Here is a 19511-nt window from a genome sequence, read left to right as displayed (position 1 = left end):
TTTAAAAAATTACCAGGCTAGGCGTGGTGGCTCACACCTGTAATCCCAGCACTGTGGGTGGCTGAGGTGGGAGAATCACTTGAGCCCAAGAGTTCAAGACCAGCCTGGGCAACATAGTGAGACCCCATCTCAAAAAAAAAAAATTAATTTAAAAAAATTAGCCAGGCGCCAGGCACGGTGGCTCATGCCTGTAATCCCAGCACTTTGGGAGGCCAAGGCAGGTGGATCACCTGAGGTCAGGAGTTTGAGACCAGCCTGACCAATACGGAAAAACCCCGTCTCTACTAAAAATACAAAATTAGCCAGGCGTGGTGGCGCATGCCTGTAATCCCAGCCACTCGGGACGCTGAGGCAGGAGAATCACTTTAACCTGGAAGGCAGAGGTTGCGGTGAGTCTAGATCGTGCCATTGCACTCCAACCTGGGCAACAATAGTGAAACTCCATCTCAAAAAAAAAAAAAAATTTACTAGGCATGGTGGCACATACCTATAGTCCCAGCTACTGGGGAAAGGGAATGGCAAGGGTCTAGGGTGAAAGGATCACCTGAGCCCAGGAGGTTGAGGCTGTAGTGAGCTATGTTTTTGCCACTGTGCTCTAGCCTGGGTGACAATCTGAGATCCTGTCTCAAAAAGTAAAACAAAATAAGACAAATCAATTCACAGGCAGCACTTACTGAGACACTGATTTAATCGGTCTGAAGGGGAGCCCAGGAATCAGTATTTTTAAAAAACATATAGATAATCTCTGGTGTAAACTTTTGCTTATTGGCCTGGTGAATGTCTTTGTATTGCTCTTTCCTACCTGAAAGCATTTTATTATTATTATTATTTTTTGAGACAGACTCTTGCTCTGTTGCCCAGGCTGGAGTGCAGTGGTGCGGTCTCAGCTTACTGCAACCTCTGTCTCCTGGGTTCAAGTGATTCTCCTGCCTCAGCCTCCCAAGTAGCTGGGATTACAGGCGTGCACCCCACACCCAGCTAATTTTTGTATTTTCAGTAGAGATGGGGTTTCACCATGTTGGCCAGGTTGGTCTTGAACTCCTGACCTCAGGTGAACCGCCCACCTTGGCCTCCCAGAGTGCTGGGATTGCAGGTGTTAGCCACTGCATCTGGCCTCAGAGAGCATAATCTGTATTCCCTAGCAGCTGTTTTTATTGTTGTTTTTCTTATGGTCTTCAAAGATGTAATGGGCTTTGAAATCCTTTTGGCTCCTAGGAAGAAGCTATTACTGCTTGGTGGAGTCCTGTCTGAAAATGAATTCTCTGTTTACACTGCCCCGTTCATTCCCTGTCCTGTGAACTACAACTACAGATTCTCCTTATAACTCTGCTCAGAATAGAAAGCTTAATTACTGTAGCCCTAAAATCTTGCAGATTGAAGAGGCTATAAGCTACTGGTATAGCCTAAAGATCAAGGGATCTTGTGTGGTGTTATGACAACTACTTCTATTTATATGTGATGTTCACTTTAAATATACACAGACATATTTGTATGTTAGTGGAAGGGGGTCTCAAAAATCTCATCTGACCTTTAATTAGATTCAAATAAGAAGTGGTAAAGACATTGACGTATGGGCCGGGCGTCTCAAAAAAAAAAAAAAAAAAAAAAAAATATATATATATATATATATATGTATGTATATTTAAAAAGGAAAAAAAATTAAAAAAAAAAAAAAAAAAAAAGGCCGGGAATGGTGGCTCACACCTGTAATCCCAGCACTTTGGGAGGCCGAGGCGGATGGATCATGAGATCAGGAGATCAAGACCATCCTGGCCAACATGGTGAAACCCCGTCTCTACTAAAATACAAAAAATTAGCTGGGTGTGGTGGCACACGCCTGTAGTCCCAGCTACTTGGGAGGCTGGGGCAGGGGAATCACTTGAACTCGGGAGGTGGAAGTTGTAATGAGCCGAGATCGCTCCCCTGCACTCCAGCCCGGTGATAGAGCAAGACTCCATCTCAAAATAAAAATAAAAATAAACTGCCGGGCGCGGTGGCTCACGCCTGTAATCCCAGCACTTTGGGAGGCTCAGGCAGGCAGATCATGAGGTCAGGAGATTGAGACTATCCTGGCTAACACGGTGAAACCCCATCTCTACTAAAAATACAAAAAATTAGCCGGGTGTGGTGGCGGGCGCCTGTAGTCCCAGCTACTTGAGAGGCTGAGGCAGGAGAATGGCGTGAATCTGAGAGGTGGAGGTTGCAGTGAGCCGAGACTGCGCCACTGCACTCCAGTCTGGGCAACAGAGCAAGACTCCATCTCAAAAAAAAAAAAAGATTAAAAAAAAAAAGAGAGATTTATGTATGGCAAAACCAATGCTGGGAGTTCAGGCCCCACAGAATACCCAGGTCTAGAACTCCTGTCTTTGGAAGCTAGTTATCTTTTCTCCTCACCCTCTGCCTCACTTAACGATGTCTTTCACGGCCTTTCCTCTTCATTCACACTACCACCTTCCTAGGTCAAGTCATAATTTTAATTCCTAAATTACTGCACTAGCCAGGGAAGGAGGAAAAAAAACTGTAAGAAACCACATCAAAATATCATCTGTGGTTGGTAGACATCTGATTTTAATTTTTTAAATATCTGCTTTTCTGAAATTTATACATTTTACATAATAAACAAGTTTTACTTTCCTAAAGGAAAAACACACATCATCACTGGCATAGACTTCACCCTGGTATGTGAGCACATGTCCATTATACGACCCATCTGTGCCTAGCTATCAGAGTTGCCTTTCTAAAATGTGTTCTCCAGGCTCCTGCTTAAACCCTCCGGGTGTCCTGGAATTTCAAAGTCATAACCCAGACCCACCCTTCCGCCTATCCCCTTATCTCCAATCACACCCAACCCAACCCTCTCTGCTTGGCAGGCCAGCATCCTCCTTGTCCTAGGACCAGGGGAGCTCCATTCAGCTCCTTCACGGCTACTCTCCTCTACACAGAGAACCCCACACTCTTTGTCCTTTCCCCTTTACCTCTCCAGATGTTATCCTTTGAAGCTCAGCTAGCCTACGGCCAGACCACCCTGATCACTCCCGATCTCATCTGAAGCTCAGCTCAACTCCTTCCTTCTCCAGGTCACCTTTGTCACCGTTTTTTATCTGCGTCAGGGTGGTTTCGTTTTATGTAAACCAAGTCCACGCCATTGAAAATGGTTGCATAGAGAATTCTATTTTATTTATTTATTCCAGAGTCTTACCCTGTCACCCAGGCTGGAGCGCACTGCTGCGATCATGGTTCACTGTAGCCTCTACATCCAGGGCTTGAACAGTCCTCCTGCCTCAGTTTCCTATGTAGCTGGGACTACAGGCATGCACCACCATGCCCAGTTAATTTTGTTTGCTTTTTGTGGAGAGAGGTCTAACTATGTTGCCCAGGCTGGTCTCCAACTCCTGGGCTCCAAGGATCCTCCCACTTTGGCCTCCCAAGATGCTAGGGTGGCAGGTGTGAGCCACCGTGCCTGGCCTTACATGGAGAATTCTGAAAGCCTGCCCATGTTCAGAGGAAAAGGAGTCCTGTGACTATAGTGGTTTTTGCCATAGGCACAAGAAGGAAAAGTGACAGAATGAATGTGACATATTTTTCATCCAGATTTATAATAATTCTTTTAGACCTGTGATGTCCAGTACGGAAGTCCCTGGCCACACATGGCTATTTAAATTTAGATTAAAAAGAAGAAAAATAGGACCAGGCGGGATGGCTCATGCCTGTAATCCCAGCACTTTGGGAGGCCGAGACAGGTGGATCACAAGGTCAGGAGTTCGAGACCAGCCTGGCCAGGATGGTGAAACCCCATCTCTATTAAAAATACAAAACTTAGGCCGGGCGCGGTGGCTCAAGCCTGTAATCCCAGCACTTTGGGAGGCCGAGGCGGGTGGATCACAAGGTCAGGAGATCGAGACTATCCTGGCTAACATGGTGAAACCCCGTCTCTACTAAAAATACAAAAAACTAGCCGGGCGCGGTAGCGGGCGCCTGTAGTCCCAGCTACTTGGGAGGCTGAGGCGGGAGAATGGCGTGAACCCGGGGGGCGGAGCTTGCAGTGAGCCGAGATCGCGCCACTGCACTCCAGCCTGGGAGCACAGCGAGACTCCGTCTCAAAAAAAAAAAAAAAAAAATACAAAACTTAGCTGGGCACGGTGGCATGCGCCTGTAGTCCCAGCTACTCAGGAGGGTGAGACAGGAGAATCGCTTGAAACCGGGAGGCGGAGGTTGCAGTGAGCCGAGATCAAGCCACTACATTCCAGCCTGTGCAACAGAGCGAGACTCCATCTCAAAAAAAAGAAGAAAAATAATAATTTAAATTAATTAAAATTAAATACAGAAGATTCTCCACCTAGAATGTTTAAACTTCATGATTGGCCAGGCATGGTGGCTCACATCTGTAATCCCAGCACTTTGGGAAGCTGAGGTGGGCCAATCACCTGAGGTCGGGAGTTTCAGACTAGCCTGGCCAACATGGTAAAACCCCATCTCTACTAAAAATGCAAAAATTAGCCAGGTGTGGTGGCATACGCCTGTAATCCCAGCTCCTCAGGAGGCTGAGACAGTGAGACTCCATCTCAAAAAAAAAAAAAAAAAAAAGGAATCTAATATCCTTAAAATCCATCATGAAGTTTATTTATTTACTTTTACTTTATTTTTTAGATGGAGTCTTGCTTTATTGCCCAGGCTGGAGTGCAGTAGCGCGATCTCAGCTCACTGCAACCTCCACCTTCTGGGTTCAAGCAATTCTCCTGTCTCAGCCTCCCAAGTAGCTGGGATTACAGGTGTGTGCCACCACACCTGGCTAATTTTTGTATTTTTAGTAGAGAGAGGGTTTTGCCATGTTGGCCAGACTGGTCTCGAACTCTTCAGGTGATCTGCCCACCTCAGCCTCCCAAAATGCTGGGATTATAGGTGTAAGCCACCATGCCCAGCCTTAGATGCTTTTTTTGTGTATGTGTGACGGAATCTCCCTCTGTCACCCAGGCTGGAGTGCAGTGGCGCAATCTTGACTCACTGCACCTCTGCCTCCCAGGTTCAAGTATTCTCCTGCCTCAGCCTTCTGAGTAGCTGGGATTACAGGCATGTGCCACCATGCCTAGCTAAGTTTTATTTTTAGTAGAGACAGGGTTTCACCATGTTGGCCATGGTTGGCCCAGCTGGTCTGGAACTCCTGACCTCAGGTGATCTGCCCACTTTGGCCTCCCAAAGTGTTGGGATTACAGGCGTGAGCCGCCTTGCCTGGCCACATTTTTGACTTATGATATTTTTTACTTATGATAGAGTTAATGGGAAGTAGCTCATTGTAAGTCAAGGAACATCTGTAAAATTAAAAATTTTTAATACGGTAGCCAGTAGCCAGTGGTACATTTTAAGTGCTTAATAGCCATATATGGCTACTGGCCACTATCCTGATAGCAGCAAAGATACAGAACCTTTCCACCATTACAGAGTTATACGAGACGGCCCTGTTTTATTATTTATTTCTTTATTATTTTTGAGACAGAGTCTCCCTGTGTCACGCAGGCTAGAGTGCAGCGGCGTGATCTTGGCTCACTGCAACCTCCGCCTCCCTGGTTCAAGCAGTTCTCCTGACTCAGCCTCCTGAGTAGCTGTGGCCACAAGCGTGTGCCACCATGCCCAGCTAATTTTTGTTTTTGTTTTTGTTTTTTTTCTTTTTGAAACAGGATCTCACTCTGTCCCCCAGGCTGGAGTGCAGTGGCAGGATCTTGGCTCACTGCAACCTCCACCTCCCAGGTTCAAGCAATTTTTCTGCCTTAGCCTCCCGAGTAGCTAGGATTAAAGGTACGTGCCACCATGCCCGGCTAGGGTTTGTATATTTAGTAGAGACGGGTTTTCACCATATTGGCCAGGCTGGTTTCGAACTCCTGACCTCAGATCTCCCAAAGGGCTGGGATTACGGTGGCTCCCGTTTTAGATATGTAGTTATATGACAATGCAAGGAAGAATATATTTGCTTAGTGTGTGTGCCTTGTTTTCTCAGTGAGGGACCAAAAGGGTTGTTTTTATTATTATTATTATTATTATTGAGACAGAGTCTCACTCTGTTGCCAGGCTAGAGTACAGTGGTGTGATCTCGGCTCATTGCAACCTCAGCATCCTGGCCTCAAGGGATTCTCCTGCCTCGGCCTCCCAAGTAGCTGGGACTACAGATGTGCCACCATACCCAGCTAATTTTTGTATTTTTAGTAGAGATGGGGTTTCACCATGTTGGCCAGGATGGTCTTGATCTCTTGACCTTGTGATCTGCCCGCCTCAGCCTCCCAAAGTGCTGGGATTACAGGCGTGAGCCACCGCGCCCGGCAGTAATCTTCGCTTACGTTTATTTTGTAACCTTATGCACCTAACCAGTGCTGGATATATAAGAAATACTTTGTATTTGTTGAGTTGATTTTTTAGTACTTAGTTGGTAGTGCACCATTAAAGTGTATGAATTTTGAAATAGGAAACCAAGTTTCTGGCCCCTTCTCTTCTGCCAACTAGCATGTGACTTAGAATATCTCATTTAACTGAAGCAGGTCACAGTTTCCTCAAGGGTAGATGGTTGTAAACTGGACTATATTGGAAGATTCTTCCAGGTTTGGAATTTTGTGGTACATATGGAGTATTCACTTTTAAATAAAAATGTACCCCCTTCCCCCAAACATACACACACACACACACACAATGAAAAGTAGCAGGTTAAAAAATATTCTAGCTTATTTTAAACTTCATTTGTCCCGGGAGGCTGAGGTGGGCGTATCAGTTGAGGGCAGGAGTTCGAGACCAGCCTGGCCAACATGGTGAAACCCTGTCTCTACTAAAAAATACAAAAAAAAAAAAAAGCCAGGTGTGATCTCAGATACGTGGCAGGCTGAGGCAGGAGGATCGCTTGAATCTGGGAGGTGGCGGTTGCAGTGAGCTGAGATCACACCACTGTACTCCCTCCTGCCTGAGCAACAGAGCTAGATTCCATCTCAAAAAAAAAAAAAAAAAAAAAAAAAATTTGCCAGGTGTGGTGGCATATGCCTGTAGTCTCAACTACTTGGGAGGCCGAGGTGGGAGGATTTCTTGAACCCAGGAGGTGGAGGTTGCAGTGAGCCAAGATCATGCCACTACACTCCAGCCTGGCTGCCTGGGCAAGAGAGAGTGAGACTGTCTCAAAAAAAAAAAAAAACCCAACAACTTCATTTATCTAATTTTCCAAAGATATAAGCCTAGGATTTCAGGATTAAATTCTCTGCCACAGCTGTAGCTGACTTGGGCAAGTCAGGTAGAGAGTTAATTGCCTTCGTCAAACCTCGCTGAGGTTTTACACTATCTTTAGTCTCACTGCATGCAGCAGTCACCAGTCAATGCTGCCAACCCTTTTCCATTGTTCTAAGTCAGGCATCAGTAAACTGTGGTCTATTGTCTGTTTATGTATGGCCCTCTCGCTAATGATTTTTACATTTTTAAAGGGTTGCAAAAAAAAAAAAAAAAAAGAACCAGACTGGGCAGCACAGTGAGACCCTGTCTCTACATAAAATAAAAAAATTAGCCAAGTGTAGTGAAGCACACCTGTTGTCTACTCAGAAGGCCGAGGCAGGAGGATCCCTGCAGCCAGGGTGGTTGAGGCTGCAGTGAGCTGCACCACTGCACTCCAGCCTGGGTGACAGAGGGAGATCCTGTCTCAAAAACAAAAAACAAAAACCCCAAAAACAAAAAACAAAACGAAACAAAGAATAATATGTAACAGAAACCACATGGCTTGCAAAACCTATAGTATTTACCTAGCTCATGACAGAAAAGTTTGCCATCCCCTGCACTCAGTGACTTTCCTGTACAGACCCAACCACTTTTTAAGGCAAATCGTTTTCTGAAGTGTTATAGGGTCCCGTGACTCAAACACCATGGAATTAAACTCCATCTTCTCTATGGTTTAGAAAGAACTCTGAAGACAGGGAAGGGCAGCCAGGCTGGCGGGGAGTGGACGGGAACCCTCGACTTGATCAGTTTTGTATTGAAACACTACAAAGTAGGCAGGACCCCGTGTTCTGAAGGCAGAAAGCGAGTCCTTGGATCCAGAATCTGTGTGTTCTGGTCTTGGCTTTGGAAATTTGATGAGTCACGGTTTCTGGCTGTGTCCTCCTTGACTTACAGCTTTCACAAGAATGAATTCTGAAGGCCCCATGAAAGGGAAGAGCTGTGAGAATCGTCATCTAAGGCCCATGCTTGCATTTCAGTTTCTCCTTCTTTTTCTTTTCCTTCTTGCTGCCTCTCCGTTTAGCATTCTGGGATCTAGATTGGATGGGCAGCTAAAGGGACTGAAATGGAGAGGCAAGAGCCAAACTTCAGGGCCTAGAGCAGGGCTGGGCCGGTATCTGAATTCTGATAGCAGCATTGCCAGGCAGCCCCAGGGCAAACACAAAGTTCACTGGTTTTTCTTAAGAACTCTTTTCTTTCTGATGCTCACTGCCAGGTGTCCAAGGGCCCTGGAGCTTTCCAAATCTCTTTTCTACGTAAGCCTGTTCCCTAGGTTTTTACCAAGCCTTGACTTTTAAAATGCACCTCTTCTTAGTTACCAAAAAACTCCAGTTTGGGCATTTTCCCCCCCTATTTATCCTTTTTTTTTTCCTCCTCTCCTTGTCTCATTCTTTCCTCTAGGCTATTTTCAAAGTTCTTTTGCCCCTGGCTTCTGTATACACAACTGCCTTTAGAATAATCCAGTGTGCCTCACCTTAATAAAAATCCAGATTTACAAAACAAAAATTGTTTGAAAGGTGAATCTTTTTGTTAAAGAAATCTGGCCAATATGAAAGACTAGCATCTCTTTTTTTGTGTTTATCACTTTGTTTGTTTGAGACAGTCTCACTCTGTGATCTGCAACCCAGCCTCCTGGGTTCAAGCGATTCTCATGCCTCAGCCTCCCAAGTAGCTGGGACTACAGGTGTGCTAATAGTCATATTTTATACTAAATAAAGTAGCTGACTAATTTTTGTATTTTTAGTAGAGACAGGGTTTCGCTGTGTTGGCCAGGCTGGTTTCAAACTCCTGGCCTCAAGCAATCTGCCCATCTTGGCCTCCCAAAGTGCTGGGATTACAGACCTGAGCCATCGTGCCTGGCCATGTTTATCACTTTCTACATTTCATTATAGCAAGTGGTAACTAGGGGAGGTCCCCTAGTTGGGTACAAGCAGATTCATTTTTGTATTTGCAGATTGTGTAACACAGTGAAATTCATAGCCTTACCCCCATACTGAATCATAAAAAATTTTTACTTTCCCTATTTTGTTTACTATCAAGCCTGAGCTGATTAAATATATCCAGTGGCCTGGATCAGGATCATGTGAAAAACAGGACCTTGGCTTGCTTACAACAATGTTTGCATTTGTTTTGATTGGGACAGATTCCTTTGGAGAAATTCCCAACTTATTCTCAAAGAAGAGTCTAGTGCAGTAGCAGGCTCCCAGTGGCTTTTCATTCATAGTAATGAGCATTAGCCGAGCGTGGTGGTGTGCGCTTGTAGTCCTGGCTACTCAGGAGGCTGAAGCAGGAGGATTGCTTGAGCCCAGGAGGTCAAGGCCGCAGTGACCTGAGCAGTGTCTGTGCACCATTGCTACATTCTAGAATTCCCAGCCTGGAACTATGCTGTTGTCATGCCCAGGAAAGCATCCATGAGAAAAGCCTGTTCTGAGTCCGAATGCTGATGCCAGTTCTGGATAGAATTCCTTGACACACACGGCACTTCCAGCCTTGGTTTTCACGGTTGCTGTGATAGCAGAACAAACAGCTGTGAAACAGAGAGAAGATGAGCAACAGAAATGAATGTGCTAAAATGTGAGATGAAAAAATGCAGAAAAGCCAACCATCTTTAGAAATCTCATCTATTCAGAGCTCAGTGTAAGCCTAATAGGTACAAGCTGAGATTCTGGAGTCTGAGTGGTGGGTTCCAGTCTTGCTTTCCACCAATAATTAGCTTCACTTGACTTCTTTGGGTTTCCATTTCCTCATTTGTATGAGAAAATAGGGATCATGAGAGTATTTGGCACATAAGATTTGGGAGGAGGTTGTATATGTCGAGAATTTAGCACCATGTCTAGTACACAGCAGGTGCTTAATAAATGTTCATATTAGTGTTTTAGCACATGTTGGAGGGACATAGCCCAGTGCAGTGTTTCTCAAATTTTGGGGACTGGACCATCTTCACAGACAGATAAAATACAGGGCACTCAATTAGCTGTATAACTTCAGATAAGCAGTAAATAATTTTTTAGTACAAGTTATTTCCCAAACATTGTATGGAACATGTATGAAAATATTCATTTCTTATCTGAAATTTGAATTTAACTGGGCACCCTGGAGTTTTATTTGCTAAATCTGACAACCCTGTTTTCCTTTCCTTTTCTTTTTCTTTTTCTTTTTTTTTTTTTTTTGAGCCAGAGCTCACTCTGTCACCCAAGCTGGAGCTGGAGTGCAGTGGCGTGATTACCGCTCACTACTGCTTCAACCTCCCAGGCTCAGGTAATCCTCCCACCTCAGCCTCCAAAGTAGCTGGGACCACAGGTGCATGCCACTATGCCTGGCTAATTTTTGGTATTCTTTGTAGAGACAAGGTTTCACCACCTCACCCTAGCTGGTTTTTTGTTTTTTTTTTTTTGAGACGGAGTTTTGCTCTTGGTGCCCAGGCTGGAGGGCAATGGCGTGATCTTGGCTCACTGCACCCTCCGCCTCCTGGGTTCAAGCAGCTCTGCCTCAGCCTCCCGAGTAGCTGGGATTACAGGTGCCCACCACCACGCCGGGCTAATTTTTGTTTTTTTAGTAGAAACAGGGCTTCACCATGTTGGACAGGCCGGCCTCGAACTCCTGACCTCAGGTGATCTGCCAGCCTTGGCCTCCCAAAGTGCTGGGATTACAGGCGTGAGCTACTGCACCCAGCCAAGAGGTAGCTTCTTTTTTTTTTTTTTTTTTTTTGAGACGGAGTCTCGCTCTGTTACCCAGGCTGGAGTGCAGTGGCCGGATCTCAGCTCACTGCAAGCTCCGCCTCCCAGGTTTACGCCATTCTCCTGCCTCAGCCTCCCGAGTAGCTGGGACTGCAGGCGCCCGCCACCTCGCCGGGCTAGTTTTTTGTATTTTTTTTTAGTAGAGACGGGGTTTCACGGGGTTAGCCAGGATGGTCTCGATCTCCTGACCTTGTGATCCGCCCGTCTCGGCCTCCCAAAGTGCTGGGATTACAGGCTTGAGCCACCGCGCCCGGCCATAAGAGGTAGCTTCTTAAAGGTTAGTTGCATGCAGAATCTGAAGCTGTAACAAGGAACTTTTCATGCTCTGTTACCTTAAAATTGGTTGGCCCATCTTGAACTTTGAATGGACTGCTTACCCATGCATGATTCGGTAACATCATGGTTGGTTATTTGGAAAATATTGGTTCACTGAGTTGTGAAGATCTTCCAGATATTGAAACATTTCAGTATGTATTTTTAAAACTCCACATTTGTTAATGTCATAGTTGATCTCATGAGAAAAGCCTTTAATTGACAAGCAGGCAAGCTCATGGTGGTAAATGCAGGTTGCCCCCAAATATTTTTCTTACTTTTTTTGTCTTTTTAAAAATTATTTTTCTTCTCCTTGCGCAACAGGGCTAACTCATAGGCAGCGCGCCCAGAGTCAGCCAGGTTCCCCCAGATTTTAACTTTTGCTTGAAAGCTTGAATTTGATCATTGGAAATCAGTACTGTCTGTTGTGTTCTTTAAAGTGCCAGGGTCACTTCATTCATTTTCTAGAAAATGTCTGCCAAATATTCAAGTCTAAATAATCGTAGTTTGTTTTATCAAGTAGTTTAGCCTGTGACTCTCACAAGTGATTTTTCCTTGAGACAGCAATTGTAATTTGGTATACAGTACAAGTGCTTTATCATACTTTTCATTTCATCACACAGAATATTTTTAAAACGTCTACTTGAATTGAGACTTAATAAAATAAATAGGCTGGACATGGTGGCCCATGCCTGTAATCCCAGCACTTTGGGAGGCCGAGGTGGGTGGATCACCTGAGGTCAGGAGTTCAAGACCAGCCTGGCCAGCGTGGTGAAACCCCATCTCTACTAAAAATACAAAAATTAGCTGGGTGTGGTGGCAGGTGCTTGTAACCCCAGCTACTTGGGAGGCTGAGGTGAATCCTTGAACCCAGGAGGTGGAGGTTGCAGTGAGCCGAGATTGTGCCACTGCACTCCAGCCTGGGCGACAAGAAGGAAATTGTGTCTTAAAAAGATAAATAAATTAATTAATTAATTACAAAATTTAAAAAATTTTTAAAAGAAATAAAAATAAATAAAATTAATATTGTCTTACCAGATACATTCTTAAGGAAAATTGGCTTTTTTTTTTTTTTTTTTTTTTAAAGGTAGAACAACTTCAAATGCCTGGTGGTAAAAAAAAAAAAAAAGTGCCACAATTACTAGTAAAGTTAGGCAGCACTGCCTCTTACACTGCTAGAAGTTTTAGCCACCATTGCCTTTTGCCTTTTTTTCACTAGTGCAGTGTCAATGCCGTGAAAAAGGGAAATATGTTAGTATTATTAAGAACCTTGGAGCCTCTCAGCGTTCCAGGGACCTCACTTTCAGAAGTGCTAGGCTAGTGGCTGATATCCCCATGACAGACAGTACCAGACAGTATAGACTGATCTCCCCTCTCCTATTGCGGCGCCTCCTTCCTTGGGCAGTTTGGGAAAACACCCAGAGCCCCTGGGCACTTTCTTAGGCATCTGCAGAGGTTGGCTAGGTGATGAGCAGTTTCTGAGGTCACATTCATGCTACTCTTTGAAGCCCTCTAAAGGGGTTTGAATATGATTCATGGGCATTCCCAAACCCTTGGAAGATTCTGGAAGATTTAGAAGCTCCAGATTAAATCTCTACCTCTTTCTCCTCTACTATTTCCTAGTGTCCAAGGGAGCTCAAAACCCCTTTCAGAAGCTGAAACTATTCTGCAGGCCAAATATATACTAGCCTCAAAGATATTCAGGCTAGAAATGGGCCCCTACAGCTGAAAGATGCTTTGGAATAGGCCTGGGGCAATAGAGCAGCACTCACCAGAGACGCATTATTCTGCCTTATTGCAGCTCTGCAGTTGAAAATTCTAAGGGTATACCTGCATGCTGGCATACCACAAACAATAGAGAAAAAACTCCACTTAGAATCGCATGGCTGGAGGTGGGAAATGCTATTATAAAACATTTCTATTGCACAGAAGGCACAGTCCTTTCTCAGGGACACATAATTTAGTCTCTGAGCAGCATGAGACTTTTATATGCCAAGTGCTGTATAGAACACAGGGAATTCTAATACAGCCTACAAGGTTTAAAGTCAAATAACAAATTTGTGATCACAGAAAAAAAAAAAAAAAAGAACATAAAAGGCTTACCCAAAGTAGGGGAATCCATATTTTTTTTGGCTGGATTTTATGATCAAAGGAAGACTTCAATAGTAAATAGAGTTCATCAGTAGATTTCAAAGTGAACAGTAGAGATTATCTTAATTAGGGATAAGAAGTTAGGGTGGGCTGGGCACAGTGGTTTATGCCTGTAATCCCAGCACTGGGAGGCCAAGGTGGGTGGATCACGAGGTTAAGAGATCGAGACCATCCTGGCCAACATGGTGAAACCCCGTCTCTACTAAAAATACAAAAATTAGCCGGGCATGGTGGCATGCGCTTGTAGTCCCAGCTACTTAGGAGGCTTAGGCAGGAGAATTGCTTGAACCTGGGAGATGGAGGTTGCAGTGAGTGGAGATCGAGCCACTGCACTCCAGCCTGGGCAACAAGAGCGAGACTCTGTCTCAAAAAAAAGAAAAGGGAGGGTAGGGTGGAGGGAAGTGGGAGAGGAGGGTGAGGAGGCCAAGGTAAAGGATTGAAGGATGCCAGGTGTGGTGGGTCACGCCTATAATCCCAGCACTTTGGGAGGCCAAAGTGGGCAGATCACCTGAGGTTGGGAGTTTGAGACCAACCTGACCAACATGCAGAAACCCCGTCTCTACTAAAACTACAAAATTAGCTGGGCGTGGTGGCGCACACCTATAATCCCAGCTACTCGGGAGGCTGAGACAGGAGAATCGCTTGAACCCGGGAGGTGGAGATTGCAGTGAGCCAAGATCGTTCCATTGCACTCCAGCCTGGGCAACAAGAGTGAAACTCCATCTCAAAAAAAAAAAAAAAAAAAAGAATTGAAGGAGAAAAACAGGGTTGAACTGGTTCTGGTCAGAGATTGGCAGAAAATACATGTAAGTGATTTTTTTTTAAAAGACAAGATGTCACTCTGTTACCCAGGGCACTCTGTTACAGTGGTGTGATCTTGGCTCACTGTAGCCTCAACTACAACTCCTGACCCAAGCAATCCTCCCACCTCAGCCTCTCAAGTAGCTGGGACCACAGGCACATGCCACTGTGCCTGGATCATTTTATATATTTTTTTTATAGAAACGAGGGTCTCACTATGTTGCCCAGGCTGGTCCTAAACTCTGGGCTCAAGTGATCCTCCTGCCTGGGCCTCCCAGAGTGCTGGGACTACAGGTGTGAGCCACCACTCCTGGGCTGGATCTTGATTTAGACCAAGCTTGTCCAACCTGTGGCATGTCCAGGATGGCTTTGAATGTGGCCCAACACAAATTCATAAGCTTCCTTTAGGATTCTATTTTTTTTTAAGCTCATCAGCTGTCATTAATATCAGTGTATTTTATGTGTGGCCGAAGACAATTCTTCTTCCAGTGTGACCCAGGGAAGCCAAAAGATTGGACACCCCTGATTGGGCAGTAGACAGGCTCTTAGGGTGAGTAGGCTACAGTGTGCACGTGCATGAGAGTGTGACTCAGGCAAAGAGCAAGGGCTCCAGCTGGGACCTGCTTGGATTCTCAGATCTGTTATTATTAGCTGTGTATCCTTGGGCAGCCTCTCTGAGTCTGTCCTCTCATCTATTTCATTAAATGAGGTTTCATATATCAAATAACTGATTATTGTAGGCACTTGAGAAGCAATGTTTGCAGCCAGACATGGTGGCTCACGCCTGTAATCCCAGCACTTTGGGAGGCCGAGGCAAGCGGATCACTTGAGCTCAGGAGTTTGAGACCAGGCTGACCAACATGGTGAAACCCCATCTCTACTAAAACTACAAAGAAATTAGCCAGGTGTGGTGGTGCATGCCTATAATCCCAGCTACTCAGGAGGCTGAGGCAGGAGAACTGGGAGGTGGAGGTTGCAGTGAGCTGAGATTGCGCTACTGCACTCCAGCCTGGGCAACAGGGCAAGACTCTGTGAAAAAAAAGAAAGAAAAAAGAAGGAAGGAAAGAAGGAAAGAGGAAGGGAGGGAGGGGCATCTGAGGACACACAAGTGCCCTAATGCAGAGTAAATGAGACAGGTGACCCAAGAGGGGTGCTCATGGGAAAGACTTCTGTGATGGGAGTAATTACCCCCCAGCATGGAGGGGATTTACTCCTCTTGGGTTTGTGTAAAGAAGAGCACTCAAAGGACAAGAGGTCAAGTGAAATAAACCCCAAAATTAGAATAAGGGACTGACCCGCGCCGAGGGCTGAAGGAAGATGAGAGGGATGGTAGAGGAAACTATGCCACAGGTGGTGGGGAGAGCAGATTAGACCAGGTGGGGCCTTACTGCTCTGAGAGGAGGTGCTTTTGGAGGTCAGTGGCTTGAGGGAAATCCTGGGCTGTTGGGAAAGGCCACCTCAGCCCGTGGCCTGTCAGCAATGGCTCAGTGACCTTGGGCTGTTGTTGAATCTGTCTGTATCTCTGAAATCTCGAGAATAATAATACCTGTCTAACCCATGCACTGGGTTGTGTGACATGTCACATAAAATAGTAGAAGGAGAAATAGAATGATGAGGGCCGGGCGCAGTGGCTCATGCCTGTAATCCCAGCACTTTGGGAGGCCAAGGCAGGTGGATCACCTGAAGTCAGGAGTTCGAGACCAGCCTGGCCAACATGGTGAAACCCTGTCTCTACTAAAAATACAAAAATTAGCCAGGCATGGTGTCAGGTGCCTGTAATCCCAGCTACTTTGGAGGCTGAGGCAGGAGAATCACTTGAACTTGGGAGGCGGAGGTTTCAGTGAGCCGAGATAGTGCCACTGCACTCCAGTCTGGGTGACAGAGCAAGAATCCGTCTCAAAAAAGAAAAAAGAAAAAGAGAATCATCACCCTCCCCCAACACCCATTATGTTCCTCTCAGGGAAGCAAAGCAAGAAAGAAGAGAGGAGGAGAGGGAAAAAAGAGAAAAAGGGAGGCCCAAATGAGGCGTTCTGAGGCGGGTCAATTCACTGTGGTAGAGGGCAAGATGAGAAATGTTGTGAAAGCAAAAGGAGCTGACAGGCAGGCTGGAGGGCGGGGAGGCCCTGTCGCCCCGCCCCGGGCAGGCAGATAAAACGGTCATTTATGGTACCCACCCTAACAGATTAGTCAGTCAGACCCAGGAGAAGCGAGGTCAATTGCCCTTTAGTCCCAGGACTAACCGGAAGCTTCTGCAACATGAGGACATTGAAAATAAGATGGAACCCATCCACATAAGGTAGGAGACCAAAAAATGACAACAACCCTTCTGACATTTTAAAACTGTGAAGAACTTCTCTGTGCCATTTTCTAGGCTCCTGGAGCTGGAGAGCTGTCAGTTCTTGGAAATAACTTCTGTGGTTCTAGACGTTTGTACTTTATAGATGAGGAGACGGGCTCAGGGAGGTTAAGTTACTCCCTCAAGGTCACACAGCTGGAGTGTAGAAAACACATGATCTCAATTCTAGGTTCAATTTTGTTTTGCTTTGTTTTGTTTCCACCCCAGCAGACATTTTAAAGGTAGGAAATGCAAAATTCTGAGCACTCTCTGGGGGATTGGAGGAGTGGGTGGAGACAGAGAATGGGTTATCTTATTTGCCTATCCTGTCTGTGGGTGTGATTCTGCAACCAAAGCCAATTCTGGCTTCTTCTCTAGACGGTCTTGGTCTCCTTTTATCGAGTGGGCTTGACTGTAGCTAAGTAATTCTACTTTCTCATGTGTTAGACTGTCCCACTCAGTCCTCCAACAGCAGGTGAGTGCGTGCTGCTCGCATGGGCCCAAGACTCTAGCAATCTCCCTAGGTAGTTTCTGTAAAACCAGGCAGACAGATGATCCCTGGGCACCCTCTCTTTATCTCATTAACCCTGGTGGTACCAGGAGGCACCTGACATTCTAATAGTTTGGTGCCAGCAAGTTTCTGTTATCCTCCAGTTGTAATTGTTAACTTGAATGGAATGCAAAACTTCTGGTTTGGAGCAGAGTTGGGTCTTAACTGTGAATAACTTGAAGGATATGGAAAATGGGAAGTATCTTTGGTTATTGTGGAGGATGGTTTATGAGCACTTTTTTGAGTTGCATTTTCTCGGATAAATAGGAATATGTGGTCAATGTGGAGATGCTACTGCGTCTACGTATTCGCCAGTGAACTCCACCTTTTATTAACTCTTGCCTTTGACAGTTTTTTAGCTCGGCAAGCCAAGACTTGTTTGGGGATTAGAACAATGAGCTTATCATAATGCCACCTTAAAAAAAATTGCTGTAACGCTTCCAGTGTCAAGGTTTATTTCTATGAGCCCTTCCTGCAACTCCGCCCCCACCACCTGAAAGTTTGACATTTTTTCCCCCTTAAGGGGAAGTGTGGAAATAGAGCCTGCTTGTTCATTTTCATTATTGTACATTACATGATATCTTTTCGACCATTATATTGTGTTCCCTCAATGGTGTTTGCTCTGAGGGTGGGACACAAGCCTGTTTAGTGTCTCGTAAAACATTTACCAAAAGCACTGAGCCATGGTTTTGAAGGGCATTCCGTTGCCAGAGTGTGGGAGGAGAGAGCAAGCAGGGAAAGAGAGCGCCAGGTGCTTAGCAGGTACGTGCTTCCTACTTTAGTATATTCATATTAAAAATTTCAAATTGCATATGATTTCAGTTCCCTTCTGCAGAAGGGGCAGGGATGGTGAGGGGAAGATGGGGGCAAAGGGATTTCTTTGCAAACTCTATTTTTCAGTGGCTCGGAGTCCCCGGATAATTGTAATCTTTAGCTTTCATCAAATGCTGTTTTTGGTTTTGCTAGAGGGACGTGTGTGTAATGGAGAGTAAGTGGAAAATCTACCTGTGCTTGAGATTTTACAGTGGGCTGAATCAGAATCCTTTAGCAAAGCATTTGCTTTAGCAAAGAGTTCAGAACCAGGTGCTGTTTCTAGGAGGCAATGTGTAACCTTGCGATTTGCACTTCTGTGAGCTCAGGAATTCATTCCGTTTAAAGGTTTTGCTAAATGGTGGTTCTGGTTTCATGAAAATACTTTTAAACTTTCTCCCCCCACCCACCCCCAATTCTGTTAAATTTAGACAAGGTAACAGCAAATTAAAGGTCAGGTTAGGCCAGGTGCGGTGGCTCATGCCTGTAACCTCAGCACTTTGGGAGGCCGAGGTGGGCGGATCACTTGAGGTCAGGGGTTCAAGACCCGTCTCTACCAAAAATACAAAAATTAGCCGGGCATGGTAGTGTGCGCCTGTAGTCCCAGCTACTCGGGAGGCTGAGTAGCTTTGACTTTCTGCTAAACTCAATTTTCCGATATGCGTATAAAAAGACATTAAACCTGCCATGCCTCCAGGGAACTCAAGGTCTTTAACCTCTACAGTTGTTAGATTTCTTCCTATTTGCCTGAATATATAAAGCCACAGGGAAGTTTGTCCTATGGAGGAAATATCTTCCAATTTTGAAACAATCATTTCTTCCAGCCGTTTTTAATGACTGGCTACTTCTCAGAAGAAAAAACCCTTAGCTTCTTACTGCAAGCGTCATTGGGCAAAGATATACCCAAATCAGGTTCTTTCATAATTGGTGAGCTCTTCAACTTCGTACTGTCCTCGCACAGGCCAAAGATCCCACACCCTTGTTATATTGCCTATATTATACTGCGACACCTTTCCCCAAGAACTGGCAATTACACAAATCGGTTGGAACTATTTTTTTCCCTAGATTTTCCTATGGACTGTTTGAGTTTTAACTATTAATAACACAGTTACTGGTATCTGTGTGTGGCATATCATTATTACAATTGATCATACATAAACATTTGATTAAGGCTGTAGCTTTATTATATTTTCTACTCACTCAAAAAAGCCAGATTATAAAGACTTAGTATTCCCAAGAAGTATTTATTCATTAGTTTCTCCTAAACCATGACCAGTACAGAAGAAGTCAGTCTCAAACTGGTCTGTTTTAAAAACACAGATTTGAGGATAAGGGGCCATTTTAAACTGACTTTTTTTTTTTTTTGGAGACGGAGTTTTGCTCTTGTCACCCAGGCTGGAGTGCAGTGGCACGATCTTGGCTCACTGCAACCTCTGCCTCCCGGGTTCAAGTGATTCTCCCGCCTCAGCCTCCCGAGTAGCTGGGATTACTGGCACCCACCATCATCTCCAGCTAATTTTTGTATTTTTGTAGAGACAAGGTTTCCCCATTTTGGCCAAGGTGGTCTTGAACTCCTGAGCTCACG

At 45.2% G+C, this 19511-nt stretch overlaps 1 protein-coding gene across 4 annotated transcripts in view; it reads left to right on the top strand.

Annotated features, from left to right (window-relative positions):
- RBM47 (RNA binding motif protein 47) overlaps positions 1 to 19511 on the top strand; it is a 206562-nt gene that overhangs the window by 97631 nt on the left and 89420 nt on the right. The window contains exon 1 of one of the 4 annotated variants that reach the window (XM_025384910.1): positions 16421 to 16527. The exons of the other annotated variants lie outside the window; for them this stretch is intronic. The gene's annotated coding sequence lies outside the window, so the exon portion shown is untranslated. Of the gene's footprint in view, positions 1 to 16420; positions 16528 to 19511 lie in introns of those variants that run through there. 4 annotated transcript variants of the gene reach the window in all.

The sequence above is a fragment of the Theropithecus gelada genome, chromosome 5 (genome assembly GCF_003255815.1).
Source record: "Theropithecus gelada isolate Dixy chromosome 5, Tgel_1.0, whole genome shotgun sequence".
In the NCBI taxonomy this organism is placed as follows: Eukaryota; Metazoa; Chordata; class Mammalia; order Primates; family Cercopithecidae; genus Theropithecus; species Theropithecus gelada.
The sequence above is the reverse complement of the archived record's forward strand: the minus strand, read 5'-3'. Positions and strand labels throughout refer to the sequence as shown.